At 51.5% G+C, this 17,265-nt stretch overlaps 1 protein-coding gene and 1 long non-coding RNA gene across 11 annotated transcripts in view; one reads left to right on the top strand and one right to left on the bottom strand.

Moving 5' to 3' along the window:
• The window catches only part of TACC1 (transforming acidic coiled-coil containing protein 1), a 142,810-nt gene extending 131,293 nt beyond the window's left edge, over positions 1 to 11,517 (bottom strand). Inside the window, exon 1 of one of the 10 annotated variants that reach the window (XM_008273969.4) lies at positions 11,278 to 11,517. The gene's annotated coding sequence lies outside the window, so the exon portion shown is untranslated. The remainder of the gene's footprint in view (positions 1 to 11,277) is intronic. The other 9 variants (XM_070068562.1, XM_070068564.1, XM_070068565.1 and 6 more) reach the window with 9 other exon arrangements.
• LOC138848514 (uncharacterized) lies at positions 9,745 to 14,327 on the top strand. The gene is made up of 3 exons (XR_011386378.1): positions 9,745 to 9,980; positions 10,163 to 10,277; positions 13,788 to 14,327. It is a non-coding gene; the product is annotated as an uncharacterized lncRNA (long non-coding RNA).
• Positions 14,328 to 17,265: the final 2,938 nt, after the last annotated feature.

The raw sequence follows: 17,265 nt of genomic DNA, 5'->3' as shown, positions 1-17,265 counted from the left end.
CGGGTTAATGCCCTGGCCTGAAGCACTGGCATCCCATATAGACACCAGTTTGACTCTTGGCTGCTCCACCTCTGATCCAGCTCTCTGCTATGGCCTGGGGAAGCAGTAGAAGATGGCCCAAGTCCTTGGGCTCCTGCACCACGTGGGAGACCCAGAAGAAGCTCCTGGCTCCTGGCTCCTGGCTCCTGGCTCCTGGCTCCTGGCTCCTGGCTCCTGGCTTCGGATCAGCTCACCTCCAGTCATTGTGGCTAACTGGGGAGTGAACCAGCAGATGGAAGATCTCTCTCTCTCTCTCTCTCTCTCTCTCTCTCTCTCTCTCTCTCTCTCTCCTCTCCTTTCTGTGTAGCTCTGACTTTCAAATAAATAAATACATCTTAAAAAGAAAAAAAAAAAAGAACACCAAATGCCACCACAGTGGGGCTATAACAAAGGGACACAGAAGCCAAATGAAAGAGCTCCCAATGGCCAGAGCTCTGAGTTATAATCCAGCACTACTGTATTAATTTCACGGGGCCGGCACCGTGGCACAGTAGGTTAATCCTCCGCCTGCGGCACTGGCATCCCATATGGGTGCCCATTCTAGCCCCAGCTGCTCCTCTTCCAGTCCAGCTCTCTGCTGTGGCCTGGAGAGCAGTGGAGGATGGCCCAAGTCTTTGGGCCCCTGCACCCACATGGGAGACCAGGAAGAAGCTCCTGGCTCCTGGCTTTGGATTGGCACAGCTCCAGCCATTGGGGCCATTTTGGGAGTGAACCAGCAGATGGAAGATCTCTCTCTCTCTCTCTCTGTAACTCTGCCTTTCAAATAAATAAAATAAATCTTAAAAAAGTATCCAATAAATATCCATGTGTCCCATACTAATATCAATAAGCGATTAAACAAGCAATGAAGAGATGAGACAAATGCCCACAAAGGAATTCCAAATAATTTATGTGGCTTCTGCACCCTCAGAGAGGTGGACTCCCTACTCAGCATGGCCTGTGCAGCGTGACTTCTTTCCAAAGAGTACAAAATGGAGAGAAGGAGGAAAAAAAGGAACTTTACAGGGGAGAAATCTGATAAACACTACCCCAGTCGGGTGATGAAGGCGCCGCAGGCGGAGGATTAGCCTATTGAGCTGCGGTGCCGGCCAAAAATGTGCTTTCTTATATTTAGTAAAATCTGCCTGCCAATAACGTTGAACACTTTTAGTGACACTAAAAAATATATATTTTTTTCAAGGGCCACAGTTGGTCAATAGTTCGTACCCTTGATACAGTGTGGCGACAAGGACGATTTATCGCTGTGGCCTTTCTCCCAAAAATATCCATTATTCAATATTATATTGTAAATAATATTATGTATTATTCAAACATATGGCAAACACAAGACAATCCCCACTTGAGGGACATTCCACAAATGCTGTACCAACTGTCCTTGGAACAGGCAAGGTCGGGGCCCATGTTGTGGTGTAGTGGGTAAAGCCGTGGCCTGAGAGGCTGGCATCCCACACTGGCACCAGTTCATGTCCTGGCTGGCCTGAGAAAGCAGCGCAAGATGGCTCAAGTCCTTGGGCTCCTGCCACCCACATGGGAGGCCTGGATGAAGCTCCTGGCTCCTGGCTTCAGCCTGGCCCAGCCCTCTGGCTATTGTGGCCATCTGGGGAGTAAACCAGTAGATGGAGGATCTCTCTCTCTCTCTCTCTACAACTCTGACTTTCACATAAATAAATACATCTTTAAAAAAAAAAATGTAAGTACTTCCGAGTTTGTTGTGGGCGTGGCGGCGCGGATGGTTCAGCCGTTTCTTAGGATGCCCACATCTGCTATCAGAGTGCCTCAGATGAAGCCCTGACCCTCGCTTCCCACCCGGCTTCCTGCTCACGCGCCTGGAAGGCAAAAGACAATGGCTCCAGTGCTTGGGTTCCTGACACCCATGTAAGGGACCCTGATGGAGTTGCAGGCTCCTGGCTTGGGCCTGACCCAGCCCCGATTGTTGCAAGCATTTGAGGAATGACACAGTGGCTGGCAGACCACTCTCCTCTCCCTTGTCTTTCCCTGTCACTTTGTTACTCTGACTTTCAAATAAATACAAACTAAACAAAAACAAAAAACTGTCAAGATCACAAAAAATAAGGAAATTCTGAGAAATGGAAGCCAAGAGGAAAAGTCAAGTTTCCTAAACACAATATGGCACCTTAGATGGGATTCTGGGACAGAAAAGGGACATTGGGTAAAAACCAGGGAATCCATGGGGCTGGTGCTGTAGCTCACTTGGTTAATCCTCCATCTGCAGTGCTGGCATCCCATATGGGCTAGTCCCAGCTGCTCCTCTTCCAGTCCAGCTCTCTGCTGTGGCCCGGGAAGGCAGTGGAGGATGGACCAAGAGCTTGGGCCCTGCACCCGCATGGGAGACCAGGAGGAGGCACCTGGCTCTTGGCTTCGGATCCGTGCAGCGCCAGCCATAGCAGCCATTTGGAGAGTGAACCAGCGGAGGGAAGACCTTTCTCTCTGTCTGTCTCTCTCACTATCTATAACTCTAGCTGTCAAATATAAAAAAAAAGAAAAAAGAAAACCAAGGAAATCCTTAAAAAGAATGGATTTTAGTGGGTCATTATGTGTCAGTATTGGCCCTATAATTGTGACAGAAGTACCATACAGATATGCAATGTTAGTAACAGGGAAAAGTTGGGGCCAGTGTTGTGGCATAGGAGATGAAGCCAATGCCTGCAGTGCTGGCATCCCATATGAACGCTGGTTCGAGTCCTAGCTGCTCCTCTTCTGATCCAGCTCTCTGCTATGGCCTGGGAAAGCAGTAGAAGATGGCCCAAGTTCTTGGACCCCTGCACCATGTGGGAGACCAGAAAGAATCTCCTGGCTCCTGCCTTCAGATAGGCACAGTTCCAGCCATTGCGCCCAACTGGGGATTGAACCAGCGGATGGTTCCCTCTTTCCCTCTCTGCCTCTTCTTCTCCCTCTGTGTAACTCTATCAAATAAATAAATATTAAAAAAAAAAAAAACAGGGAAAACTGGATGTGGGGTATTATACAGAAATCCTATTTATCAGAAAAGGTGGGGGGGGAGAAATCCTATCTGCTAGTTCACTCCCTAAATGGCCTTAACGTCTGGGGCTGGGCCAGACTGAAGCCAAGAGCCAGGAACTCCATCTGAGTCTCCCATGTTGGGGGTGGAACCTCGAGCATTTAAGTCAGCAGCCGCTGCGTCCCAGGTGCATTGGCAGGGAGCCCGATCAGAAGTGGAGCAGCTGGGACTCAGCTCGGTGCCCTGACGTGGGCTGCAGGCCAGAAGGCCGGCTCCCGTCTCCACAGTTCATCTGCAAGACGAAGACAGCTGTGAAATTAAAAATTTATTTAGAAAATACTCCCTTATGTTACTAAAAACGTGCTTTCTTACATTTAGTAAAATCTGCCTGCCAATAACTTGGAACACTTTGAGTGACACATGACTGTTCCCTAGACGGCTCTGGCCCACCCCATGTCGCTGCTTCTGGCTGCCATTCAGGACTCAGCTCAAGCACCATGACCTCAGCGAGGCTTTCCTAACTGCACAGCCGAGGAAGCAGCTCCCAATACCATACGCCCTCCCTATCAGCTCAGCCACGCTCCTTCCATAGTCACTGTGAGTTCTGTCTACTGCTTCATAACCACCGCCAGCCAATGAGACCTCATTGTCTTGTCCACAGCTATCTTCTCAAGTGCCTAAAAAGAAATCTAGGTACTGTGGGCTGGTGCTGTGGCGTAGTGGGTAAAGCTTCCACCTGCAGTGCCGGCATCCCATATGGGCACCGGTTCAAGACCCGGCTGCTCCACTTTCGATCCAGCTCTCTGCTATGGCCTGGGAAAGCAGTGGAAGATGGCCCAAGTCCTTGTACCCCTGCACCTACGTGGCAGACGCATAAGAAGCTCCTGACTCCTGGCTTCGGATCGGTACAGCTCTGGCTGTTGTGGCCAATTGGGGAGTGAACCAACAGGAGGAGGATTTATTTATTTTATTTGAAGTCAGAGTTACACAGAGAGAAGGAGAGACAGAGACAGAGATAGAGGTCTTCCATCCACTGGTTCACTCTTCAAATGGCCACAACGATTGGGCTGCCCCAATCCAAAGCCAGGAGCCAAGAGCCAGGAGCTTCTTCTGGGTCTCCCACGTGGGTGCAGGGGCCTAAGGACCTGGGCCATCTTCCACTGCTTACCTATGCCATAGCAGAGAGCTGGATCAGAAGTGGAGCAGCTGGGTCTTGAACCGGCGCCCATAAGGAATGCCAGCACTGCAGGTGGCGTCTTTACCCAATATGCCACAGCATTGGCCCTGGTAAGTACTTTTAAAATAGTTTCTCAGAATGGGCATTTGGCATAGCTTTTTATTTTATTTTTATTTATTTATGTATTTTACATAGAACCACTTTTTTTTTTTTTGGACCGGCAGAGTGACAGTGAGAGAGAGAGAGAGAGAGAAAGGTCTTCCTTTACCGTTGGTTCACCCTCCAATGGCCGCTGCGGCCGGTGCACTGTGCTGGTCCGAAGCCAGGAGCCAGGTGCTTCTCCTGGTCTCCCATGGGGTGCAGGGCCCAAGCACTTGAGCCATCCTCCACTGCACTTCCGGGCCACAGCAGAGAGCTGGCCTGGAAGAGGAGCAACTGGGACAGAATCCGGCGCCCCGACTGGGACTAGAACCCGGCATGCCGGCGCCACAGGTGGAGGATTAGCCCATTGAGCCACGGCACCGGCCCTGGCCTAGCTTTTTAGATGCCCACATCCCATGTCTGAGTGCCTGGGTTGAGTCCTGGCTCCAGCTTCCTGCTTCTACAGATCCTGGGACGTAGCAGTGATGACTCAAGTACTTGGATTCCTGCCATCCATGTGGGAAACCTGGAATGAGTCCCTGGATGCCGGCTTTGGCCCAACCAAGCCCTGTCTATTTTAGGCATTTGTGGGGTGGGCCAGAAGAGGGGAGTTCTCCATCTGTTTTCTGTCTCTCAGTTTTTCAAAAGGGAGACAGGAAGAGAGAAAGGCAGTGTGATCACAGAGGTAGATACTGGCCAGGACTATTGTCAGCCACCAGTTACCACTCCGGGTCTGAGTGCCCAGCAGGGAGCTGGGTGCTGAGGGCCTGCAGGAGCAGAGTGTAGCGCGGGGTGGAAAGTGGCAGCAAAGGCCCAGCGGCACAGACACGCAGCTTCCGCTACTTCTCAACACCACGCACCCTTGTGTGCGCTGGATTCGGGCTCTGTGGCCGCCGCAGCCTCCCGCTCCCCAGCTGTCAAAGGACGGGTTTGGGACAGTCTCCAAGACCCCTTTCAGCTCTGGCACTCGTGACTCCAGAAGCAGACCAGATGCTTTCCCAGGCTGGGCTGAGGCGCGTCTCAAGTCCTGACAGCTGCTCGTTCAGGCAAGCGCGCCCAGCCCTCCCTTTCCCATGACGCATCTCTGTCCGCAGAAGCGTGAGGGGGCGCGGTGCACGCTGTCCCTGCGCCCTCCAGCGAGGGGCGGGCGGGCCCGCACGGGGTGTGCGGACCGTCTCAGGCCTGCTGTTGAAGATGAGAGAGAGCAGACTGGGCGCTGAGAACCGGAAGGCAGGCGGCGGGGACAGGTAGGCCCTGCAGGATGGCAAATGCCAGGACCCGGCAGATGCTAATAATTAGCCAGAAAGTCAAACCATGGAAAGTTCCAAAGTTCCACGGGAGTCCCACGAATCTTGGGCATCTGAGGGTACCAGGTGCAGAGTGGGGCTCAGCAGGACCCTCTTGTCTTATCAGAGGGTGACCAAGATCCCCGGATAAAGGAAGGAGGAATCCCTGGAGACAGTGAGGACCTGCGGGGTGAGGAGGCAGAAAGCAAGGGTTCGAAGACAACCTGCTTCACAGCGTTCCCCACGTCTGGCTCACTCACGGTTACTCTGCACTTCTCCTGCGGGTGCCCTTGGCGTCTCCTGGCCACTGCTGTCCAAATGCCTGACCCAGCACTGTGCCGGCTGCTGCCTCCTGCAGCCTCCCCGCACTGCACTCTCCCCACAGAGAGAGCTGCCTCCAATCCTGGAGGATGCGACTTGCTAGAATTAGGTCAGAGTTAAGCGCCCACACCCAGCCCTGAGTTAGAACCCCAATGCCGGTACTTATTGGCATGTGTTTCTGTGTGTCTCAGTTCTTCCATTAAACCCTGTGATCCCGATTTGCAAACTGGGATAAGAAAGCAAGAGAACTTCAGAAAGTCCATGGGCGCGTATGGCTTAGTGGATAAGTTGTCCATGGGAACCTGGAGGCCCTGGGTTCCACTCCCAGCTCTTGTCTCCAGTTTCCTGCTAATGCAGCCCTGGGAGGCAGTGGTGAGGGCCCAGGTGACTGAGTCCCTAATACCCCCTTGGGAGACTGGGACTGAGTTCCCAGCTCCTGGCTTTGACCTGGCCCAGGACAGATTTGGGTAGCTGGGGACTGAAGCAGACAGGAGCTCTCTCTGTGTCTGTTTCTCCCCATCTCTCTACCTCTCACAAATGTAAAAATATGCATAACTGGAATGAAAGATGAGCTTATTTTAGGGCAAAAAAATTCAAATTCGTTTGCAGGATCTTTTAAAAGTTCATGGAAAATATGTATTTGGAAAATACTATGCATGGATTTCAACATTTTTTGCACCAAAATAAACTAAAAAAAAAAAAAAGATATACTGGAACTGGCGCTGTGGTGTAGCGGGTAAAGGCCGCTGCCTGCAATGCCAGGATCCCATATGAACGCCGGTTTGTGTCTCGGCTGCTCCTCTTCTGATCCAGCTCTCTGCTGTGGCCTGGGAAAGTAGTACAAGATGGCCCAAGTGCTTGGGCCCCTGCACCCACGTGGGAGACCCAGAGGAAGCCCCTGGCTCCTGGCTTTGGATCAGTGCAGCTCCAGCCATTGCAGCCATTTGGGGAGTGAACCAGTGGATGGAAGACCCCCCCCCCCTTCTCTCTGCCTCTCCTTCTCTCTCTGTGTAACTTTGCCTTTCAAATAAATAAATAAATCTTTTTTTTTTTTTAAAGATATGCTTACATATTTATCTGAAAGGCAGAGTGGCAAAGAGGGAGAGGAAGAGACAGAGACAGAAAGAGATCTTCCATCCAGTGATTCACTCCCCAAATGCCCACAACACACAGGGCTGGGCTGGGCCAAAGCCAGGAACCAGGCACTCCACCCTGACCTCCCATAGGGGTGGCAGGAGCCTAAGCCTTGAGGCCATCTTCCGCTGCCTTCCCAGGCACATTAGCCGGGAGCTGGATTGATTTCCATGAACTTTATAAAGTACCTCGTGGCACTCACCTCATAGGCAGCCATGAAGATAAACAAAAACGTGTGAGAGGTATTTGGCACGACACTTGGCTCATAGGATGTGTTTAGTAAATGCCAGTCAGTGACTTATCCCTCCCCGACTTGTTTCCAGTAAAAGCTGGCACACAGATGCACGCTGTTTGAAGATCATTATAAATTTAATCCAGACTTAGACTGTGCCCACAAATCTGCCCTTTGAAAAAGCCACAAAATTCTTTTGTAAGTCATGATCTCCTTGATGTTTTTTTAAATTAGCTATATTTAGCTCTCAAAGTTTACAGCTCAGCTGGAGATCCTAAAATCATCTTTCCAAAAACACAAGTTGTTTGGCTAATGGTATTTATTCATTTTTTTAAATATAAATATGTTTTGTTTTTTATAACATTAGGTCAGAGGTGGGACTAATTTCCATAAATACAAATATAAATAAATTATATTTACTCCATTTGATCAAAGGATCCAATTGAACAAGGCTGACCATAAACACTAGCTTTTTAACTTTTTTTCTACTTTTCCTCTTTAGCCCCCAGGGGAACCGAGTTTTTCCCACAAGTCCAAGGCTGTCTCTCAGCTCCTTCATAGCTGGGACCCGGTACTCTCGCCCACCCACCCCAGCTCACGCTGAACTTGCATCACATTCACTGGATTCTACTTTATGGTCTCCACACCAGCTACTTTTTAAAACATCATTAATGTATTTTTATTTATATTTTATTTTTTAAAGATTTATTTATTTTATTTTGAAAGACAGAGTTACACAGAGAGAGAAGGAGAGGCAGAGAGAGAGAGGTCTTCCATCTGCTGGTTCACTCCCCAGTTGGCTGCAATGGTCAGAGCTTCACTGATCCGAAGCCAGGAGACTGGAGCTTCTTCTGGGTCTCCCTCAAGGGTACTTGGCCATCTTCTTCTTCTTCTTCTTTTTTTTTTTTTTTTTTTTTGGACAGGCAGAGTTAGACAGTGAGAGAGAGAGAAAGGTCTTCCTTTTTTCCGTTGGTTCACCCCCCAAGTGGCCGCTATGGCCGGTGTGTTGCGGACAGCGCGCTGCGCTAATCCGAAGCCAGGAGCCAGGTGCTTCCTCCTGGTCTCCCATGGGGTACAGGGCCCAAGCACCTGGGCCATCCTCCACTGCACTCCCGGGCCATAGCAGAGAGCTGGACTGCAAGAGGAGTAACCTGGACAGAATCCAGCGCTCCAACTGGGACTAGAACCCTGGGTGCCAGTGTCGCAGGAGGAGGATTAGCCTATTGAGCCACAGCGCTGGCTTGGGCCATCTTCTACTGCTTTCCCAGGACACAGCAGAGAGCTGGATCAGAAGTGGAGCCACAGCTGGCGCCGCGGCTCAATAGGTTAATCCTCCGCCTGCAGCGCCGGCACACCAGGTTCTAGTCCCGGTCGGGGCGCCAGATTCTGTCCCGGTTGCCCCTCTTCCAGGCCAGCTCTTTGCTATGGCCCGGGAGGGCAGTGGAGGATGGCCCAAGTCCTTGGGCCCTGCACCCGCATGGGAAACCAGGATAAGCACCTGGCTCCTGGCTTTGGATCAGCGTGACGCACCGGCCGCAGTGCGCTGGCCGTGGCAGCCATTGGAGGGTGAACCAATGGCAAAAGGAAGACCTTTCTCTCTGTCTCTCTCTCTCACTGTCCACTCTGCCTGTCAAAAAAAAAAAAAAAAAAAAAAAAAAAACAAAGGAAAGAAAAAAAAAAAGAAGTGGAGCAGCTGGGACTCGAACCAGTGCCCATATGAAGGTGGCAGCTTTACCCACTATGCCACAGTGCCGGCCCCTAATCTATTTTTAAAGATTCATTTATTTATTTGAAAGGCACAGTTTATGGAGGCAGGAGGTGGGAAGGAGATCCTCTATCTACTGCTTCACTCCCCAAATGGTGGCAACAGCTGGGGCTGGGCCAGCCGAAGCCAAGAGCTTCATTTGGGTCTCCCATGTGGGTGGCAGCAGCCCAAAACACTTGGGGCCTTGTTGCAGGGAGCTGGGTCAGAAGTGGAGCAGCCGGGACTGGAACTGGTGCTCTCATGAGACACCAGTGTTGTAGGCGGCGGCTTAACCCGCTGCACCACAATGCTGGCCCCAGCTACTGATTTCCAGACGTACACCAAAGTACTTCTCCTTAGGTTAACCCAACAGCTCTGTCTACACTGCAAAACCCATGTATTGAGCAACCCTTCTATGCGCTATGTAACCGAGATGGCAGAGCTGGGACTGGAACCCAGGCACCCTGGCTCCGGGGCCTGGCTCCCTCTCATTCAAGTCACCACCTCTGAGAGAAGAGAGGAAGTTACCAGGGATGCAGCTTGGACGAGAACCCTAACTCTGCTTGTCCACCGAAGCACGCTTCCTACCATAGAACATTCTGTCCCGGTCCCGGGACTCGGCTCCTCCCCGTCTGTTCTCTGGGGCTTCCTTTGCCAAAATACAAAAGAACTACAGAAACAACAACATCCGTCTCAGCTCTGTCAGGGCTGGGCGGTGCTCAGACTTGGGGTAGGGGTGGGGCGATTAGGGCTCCCATCCCACCTGCACCGCCAGCTGGCTGGGGACCCCTGGCCCTTCCTTTAGATTCCTCTCAGCAGAGCGGGGGCCCCACAGGGCTTCCGTGAGGATTCCATGAGCTGATCTGTGAAACGGGTTGGATGACTAAGCCCTTCTCCGTAAGGAAGATCTGTCGGAAGCTGTCAAGGTAACTGCTGACATGGTCAGGTAGGGAGAAAGGACTCAGGGAGCCGGCAGGCCCAAGCACAAGCCGGCTGCCCCTCCTGCGTCCCTGAGACTGGGGAAGCCGGGCTGGCACACCGCCCTGTGCAGGGCTTTGGAAGGTCTTGGACCGAAGTGTAAGTGCCATATTCCATGAACTTTTTGAAGGCCTCCCGTATAGAAGACTTGAACCCTGCCCTTATGGAGCTGCCAAGTGATGTGCCAAGTCCCCCAGGAGAGGTACACGTGCTGCTACCTCCGAGGGAACTCTGAAGCTTCTCGGGTGAGAGGGATCCCTGCACACTAACACCGCAGGCTACCGCGACCACGTGAGACGCAGTGGAGTTACTAGCATTACCATCATCCCATTTCACAGATGAGACCATCGAGGCGGAGGGCATTTAACCTGTCCAGGGTCACCCAGCTGGACAACACTGGAACCAAGACCAAACCCCAGTTTGCCTCGGGCTGCCTCGGGTCAGATCCCTCCTCTGACGCTTATTAGTTTTATCTGCAGCCTCAACTTTCCCATCTGTAAAATGGGACCGATGGTGATGCTCTCTACCACCCTTAGAGTGCCACCTGGTACACAAGTGCGCAATGAGAGTTGAGCACTGCATCGCGGTCACCAACTAACAGGCGGATGACAGAGAACAGCGCCAGACACTAGGCGGGCAGCTAAGCGACAAAGCCAGCGCATTCAGAGAAAGGGTGTTTGAAGTGTCCGTTCACGACCGCTTTCCGGCGCTGCTTGTGCGGCAGCCATGCTGAGTTCTCCGGGCCAGTCCAACCCCAGCATGCAGGTTTCTGGGTAGACCAGGTAGCTGTACCACAGACAGCACCAGGAATCTGTCCATCAACGCGCAGCACTGGGCTAAGGGCCCGTGCCACCTCCCCACGTGCGAAGAACGCACTCAAGGCGAGTGTCCCCATGACGGCCCCGCCGGGCCAGGGGCAGCGAGCACACCCTGGAGAACGCCCCTTCCCAGCCCTATTTCGGGGCGCCCTGGGTGCTCCTGACTCCTTGATGCTTCAGGGAACCCAGAAAACAAAACAAGAGCCGGCCACATCTGCTTCCCAAAAAGTCCGCGAAGGAACCTCCTCACCCCCAACAAGACGTGCGCTCCCACGGACCCAGGAAAGCGAGGACAAGTAGCCATGCCCGACCCTCCGCCCGCACTCCCCGGCATCCCCTCGCCGCCGCCACCACGCCCCTGCGGGCACAGGCCGGGCCCAGGGCGCAGCCACGGGCGGGCGGGAGTGCGCGCAAGCCGAGCTCCTACCTGTGCCGCCGGCTGCGGGGGTCGCCGGCTCGCGCTCCCCGCGCACGGAGCGCAGGGGCGCGCAGGCTCCAGGGCCCCTGACTTGGGCCGGGGTGCGCTCTCCCGCCGCAGGCCCTGGGGCGTTGGGAGAAGGCTGTTTTGTAACCTTCGGCTTTGATTTCCAGAGGCTGAACAGGAAACGTCCACGGGCCCGTGGGCGCCTGGCCACTCCCGCCCCGTCTGGAACGGAGCCCTTCCGTCTGGGTTCGCGTCCTTTCCCTCTTACTTGGAACTCCGGCGCTTTTCTTTCTTTCTTTCTTTTTTTTTTTTAAATGTTTAATTTTTTTTTTTCTTAATGGAACGTCAGCTTTGCTCCCACCCTTGACATACTGGAAAAATGTTCCTCTGGTTAAACTTGGCTCAGGCACACTCTCTGCCTTGTGAGAGAATTTCTCCTGTTACCAAGTTCAGCTGGGGGAGGGGGGGCGGTGGTGGAGAGAGAGAGAGGGAGAGAGAGAGAGAGAGAAAGATGCTTTGCCAACTTTTGTACTGGGAACATTTTTGATGGATTCTAAGAAATGTACACACCCACCTCCCTCTTGCTGGGCTTTTTCTTTCGTTCTAACCTAAAGGTCACAGTGAGAGCCGCTCAGAGGGTGTCCTTTAACCGTGGGCCTGTCTGTAGGGGACTGCCCAGGTCAGCCTGGGCCACGCAGCTCCGGGGCGCGCAGGGCAGTGCGCGCGAGGTGTGTGGCCGGCAGGGGGCAGCCACGTTTTCCTTAGCCCGCTCTCACTTCTAGGTGTTTCTGCCATGGTCACGCAGGATTTGGCTACCTTTCCCCGCTCTGGGATCCTGTTCCAGCTTACAAAGTGTGAAGTCTTGTGCAGCGCAGGCGCGTGTGGTGCGGGCGCAGTGGGACTGAGGGTCCCGAAGGGGTTGGCAAGTCTGCCTTGGCAGGCACCACAGACCCAGCGCCTGGAAGGTACTTGTTGTCTCCCGCGGTAATATGCCATAGCTCTCCCAGGGCTAACCCGGGGCTTGTTTACGAACAGGAAGTGCCTCCCCACCCGCTGCGTTGTGGCACAGCCGGTCAAGCCACTGCCTGCCCATAAGGCCACTGGTTCGGGTCCTGCTCCACTCTGATCCAGCTCCCTGCTACTGGCCTGGGAAAGCAGTGGAAGATGGCCCAAGCGCTTGGGGCCCTGCACTCATAGGGGAGACCCAGAAGAAGCTCCTGACTAAAATAAAACCGGGAAATGCTTATGTGTATCAGAAGAAGGTGGGTAATAAGCAAATGGCTAGGGCAAGCAAGGTTATAAGAGAAGGCATTTTTTGCTAGTTCATCAGATTAGAAAGTTTCACACTTTTCCAAGCGTCTCTCTGGTACAGAAATTACACTGTCTCTATAACAGACCAAGGCCAGCAGTGTCTAGATTGTTGAGCTGATGTGCTGATCACATAGCACTGTTGGCGAGTTTGTGAAGCAAGACTGATCTGGGTGATATTTTTCTGTTCCAGCTTGAGTTTTGCACCTGAACTTGAAAGAAATTGAAACGCGTTTAGATTCTGAAATTTAGAGATTCCAGATTCATTTGAGTGTGGGGATAATCCCGTAATCAACAAAGCTCAACCCATCATTAAAGACACGTAATTAGATGTTTATTTTATGTTCTAACATATGAAACATAAAACACAGAATTTTTCATTTGGCCTTTGTCCTCAAATGAACTTAAGTGATTCTGAAAAGGCGTATATAGAATGAGTCTATTTGCTATCCAGACAATAGGCTAATCAAATTTTTTAAAATATTGATCATCCCCCCCCCCCCCCCCCCCCCCGCCGCTTAAGAGCAAAAGTTTAATTCCAGGGCTGGCGTGGTGGAGTAGCGGGTTAAGCCACCACTTGCAATGCCAGCATCCTATATGGGCACGGGTTTGTGTCCTGGCTGCTCCATTTCCAATCTAGCTCCCTGCTCATGTGCCTGGGAAAAGCACCAGACATGACCCAAGTGCTTGGGTACCTGCACCCAGGTAGGAGACCCAGATGAAGCTCCTGGCTTCAGCCTGGCATAGCCAAAATACTTAAATCCTACTCTAGGTACATTTGTAGTCTTGTAGGGAGAGAAAATTAACACGGAGAGAGATGCTTTGCCAACTTTTGTACTGGGAACATTTTTGATGGATTCTAAGAAATGTACACACCCATCTCCCTATTGGGTCACTATTTGACCCAACAATTCCACTCCTAGGTATATACCTAAGAGAAATGCAAACATATGTTCACACGAGATGTACACAACTGTTATTCATAATAGCTGCAGGTGGAAACAAACCAAATGTTCATCAACCGATGAATGAACAAACGAAACGTGGCCTGTCCATACCATAGAATATTATGCAACAGTAAAAGGAAATTGAGTGCACTCTAACGGGGTTTGTTTGTAGGATGGGATGAGAATTACACCTTAATAAAACTTGCAGAAACACACACCTGAAAAGTTACCCACTATTTATTTTGTAATTCATACCAGCTTCCAAAGTGTCATACTCCATGCGCTGTGTCTTGCTTCTGCGGCTGATTCACCTGAGAAATTCAGAGGGTCTGAGAGAAGAAAACACGATGTGGGAGACGCAAGGAAGGAACCAGCAACCCCACGGATTATTGGATTATTGTGATTCTCGCATTCTTCAGAGAGCTCTCTTCTTTGTAGAAAGAAGCATCCCCAGCTCTCTCCATTCTGGTGCTTACCAAAGTACACATTCCAGAAAGGATTTTAAGGGGCCAGCATCCCATAGGAGCCTCGATTCGAGTCCCAGCTTCTCCACTTCTGAGCCAGCTGCCTGTTAATGTGCCTGGGAAAGCAGCAGAAGATGGCCCAAGTGCTTGCGCCCTGGAAGACCTGGAAGAAGCTCCTGGCTCCTGGCTTCGGATCAGCCCAGCTCCAGCCATTTTGGCCATTTTGGGGGTGAACCAGAGGATAAAAGATCTTTCTCTCTGTCTCTCCCTCTCTCTGTGTGTAACTCTGCCTCTCAAATAAATACATAAATAAATCTTAAAAAAAAAGAAGAAAGGATTTTTAAAATGTGATGGCATCGATGTGATGGGTGAATTTTGTGGTTAAGACAATGAAGCCCAATCTCTCTAATTCATCACTCCTCAAAACTGACCTCTTCACATCATTCCAGGCACTAGTCTGGCCGAGGAAGCCGGGAGACACACCTAGAGGGTGCTTCTGGGTGCCCTGACTGGATAGGCAGGTGCACTAAGGGCCGTGGAGGGCACAGAACACAAGGCTACTTGCAGAAGTTTGTGGGAAGAGGGTTGGACATCTGACCTAACAGTTAGGATGCCAGCTGGGGCACCCACATCCCATATCAGGGTGCCTGGGTCCAAGTCCTGGCTCTGCTCCCAAGTCCAGCTTCCTGTTAATGTGCACCCCGAGAGACAGCAGGTGATGGCTCAAGTGGCCGGGTCCCTGCCACGCACATAGGAGACCTGGATTGAATTCCCTGCTCCTGGCTAATTACTTTGGCCTGGTCCAACCTTGGCTGTTTTGGGCCTTTGGGAAGTGAGCCAACAGAAGGGAGTTCTCTATCCATCTGTCTGTGTGTCTAAAAAAAAAAAAAAAAAAAAAAAAACACGGATGGAGCCTGTGTTGTGGTGCAGTGGGTTAGCCACTGCTTGCAATGCTGGCGTCTCATCTCAGAGTGCTGTTTCGAGTCTCTGCTGCTCTGCTTCCCATCCAGCTCCATGCCAAAGCTCCTGGGAAAGCAGTGGGAGATGCTAAGTGTTTGGGCCGCTGCCACCCACAGGGAGACCCTGATGAAGCTCTTGCCTCCTGGCCTCAGCTTGGCCCAGCCCCAGCCTTTGAGGCCATGTGGGGGTTGAACCAGTGGATGGAAGTTCTCTCCCTCTCTCTTTCGCCTCTCTCTATAACTTTCAAATAAATAGATCTTTTTTTAAAAAAAAAAAGTCTGTGGATCTGCTGATGTACAGTGCCTTTGCTGCTATGGATCAAAATCAAAAGAACCGTGTAGATAAACTTTATTGTGTAAGTAGAAAATTACTTAATTTCATACTAGAAATGGATGGATGCTGCAAGTTGAAATGGACTGTCCATTGACGTTCCTAATGTGGTAGCAGAAGAAAAATGGTGTCTTAAGTGCTTAGTGTTTGATGTCATTAATAGTTTCGTAAAACTCTACAGTGTAGAAAGATTTTGATACTAAACTGTGCATTGTACATAGTTCTAATGCATTGTATTGACCGCCAGTACTTCTAATGGTAGATTGTTTGTGCATTCAGACTTTTAAGCATTAAACATAAATAACTTCTAAAAAAAATAGATTTTTTTTTAAAAAAGATCTATTTATTTGAAAGTCAGAGTTACATAGAGAGAGAAGGAGAGGCAGAGAGACAGAGAGAAAGAGAGAGAGGAAGAGGGAGAGAGGGAGAGGTTTTCCATCCACTGGTTCACTCCCCAGTTGGCTGCAATGGCTGGAGCTGCACCGATCCAAAGCCAGGAGCCAGGAGCTTCTTCCAGGTCTCCCACATGGGTGCATGGGCTCAAGGACTTGGGCCGTCTTCTACTGCTTTCCCAGGCCACAGTAGAGAGCTGGATTGGAAGTGGAGCAGCTGAGACTTAAACCGGCGCCCATATGGGATGCCGACACTGCAGGTGGTGGCTTTACCCGCTACACCACAGCACCGACCCCAATAAATAAATCTTTTTTTTAAAAAAAAGATTAAAGGCTTGTGGGAAGTGAATTAAAAGGTGTTTCTCTAGGTGCAGAAACCTTTGGAATCTATATACACAAATTTTCCATGAACTTCACAAAGTTCATGGAAAATGCATATGAGTAAAAAAAAATCTATTTGTGGATTTCAACAATTATTTGCACCAACCCAAACCTCTGTTTTCATCCCACTTTCCATGAAGATTCTGACCACTCTCGGGCATGCGGTGGCTCCGGGGCTGGAGTGGCAGGCGTGGGACCAAGGAGGCCGTGTGGTCCCTGGCGGGGCTGAGGGTCTGAAGCCACAGCAGGTGATCTGCAGGTCCTGCAGTTTTGCTCTGAAATTCCTGGCAGACGAGTGAAAGAGGTCTCATTACTGTTGCTGTTATTATTATTGTCTTTGAAGGATGAAGCAGGTAGGAGCAATTTAGTCGCTGCTTCCCGGTCCCTGAAATGTCACTGAGCAGTCACGGGTGGGAAAGAGAGAATTCAGTTCTGCTTCCTTGGGAAGATAAGGGCCTCCTGGTGGAGCCAGGTGTCGTCCCCAGGGATGTCCACCAGAGGGCAGCATTGCTGTTCCAGAAAGAAAACCTCCCCAGAGTTGCTTTTCCTTATCGCTCACCGCCGCCCAGCCAGCAGCCCAGAACCGTGCAGAAGGAAGAGCCTGGGCACTGGCTTCCGATTCGGTCATGAGTGGAGAGATCGCGGCGCCTCACTGACCTCCTCCTAACAGTGAAGATTTCATGTGTCCACAACCCCTTGTCCTCCTTCCCTCCACCCTAGCCAATCAGATTTGGGCTCTGGAAAGTCAGACAGCTCCAGGCTGAGGGTGGGGGATCAAAGACCCCCCTACTGATGCATTTGCATTACTCATTTGGCAAGCGTACCTTAAGCACCCACTATGCGCCAGACACTGTGTATGCTAACCTCCAGAAGGGGAGGCTCAGGGGTTGCCTTGGGCACTACCTGGTCACTCGGGCTGGTGCCGGGTAAGGGAAGTAACACAGGAAAGGGGAGACTGCCACAGGTGCTGCTCCAGGGAGCGAGGGAGCCCCCTGCCTGTCCCAACACCTCTCCTCCATCCTTGCTCTTCATTTCAAAGACCACACCTGCTTGAAGGGCACCTGCCCTGGGTGAGGGATGGCCGAGGCAGCGGGCAGAAGGTGTGGTTTGAACACTGCCCACTCCTGGGCATTTCCCGGCTCTCTGGGATACACAGCATGGAGACCTGGGACCTGCACTCTGCTGCCCGTCTCACAGCTGCTTGAGGTT

Source organism: Oryctolagus cuniculus, chromosome 2, assembly GCF_964237555.1.
Source record: "Oryctolagus cuniculus chromosome 2, mOryCun1.1, whole genome shotgun sequence".
Classification (NCBI taxonomy): Eukaryota; Metazoa; Chordata; class Mammalia; order Lagomorpha; family Leporidae; genus Oryctolagus; species Oryctolagus cuniculus.
The sequence above is the reverse complement of the archived record's forward strand: the minus strand, read 5'-3'. Positions and strand labels throughout refer to the sequence as shown.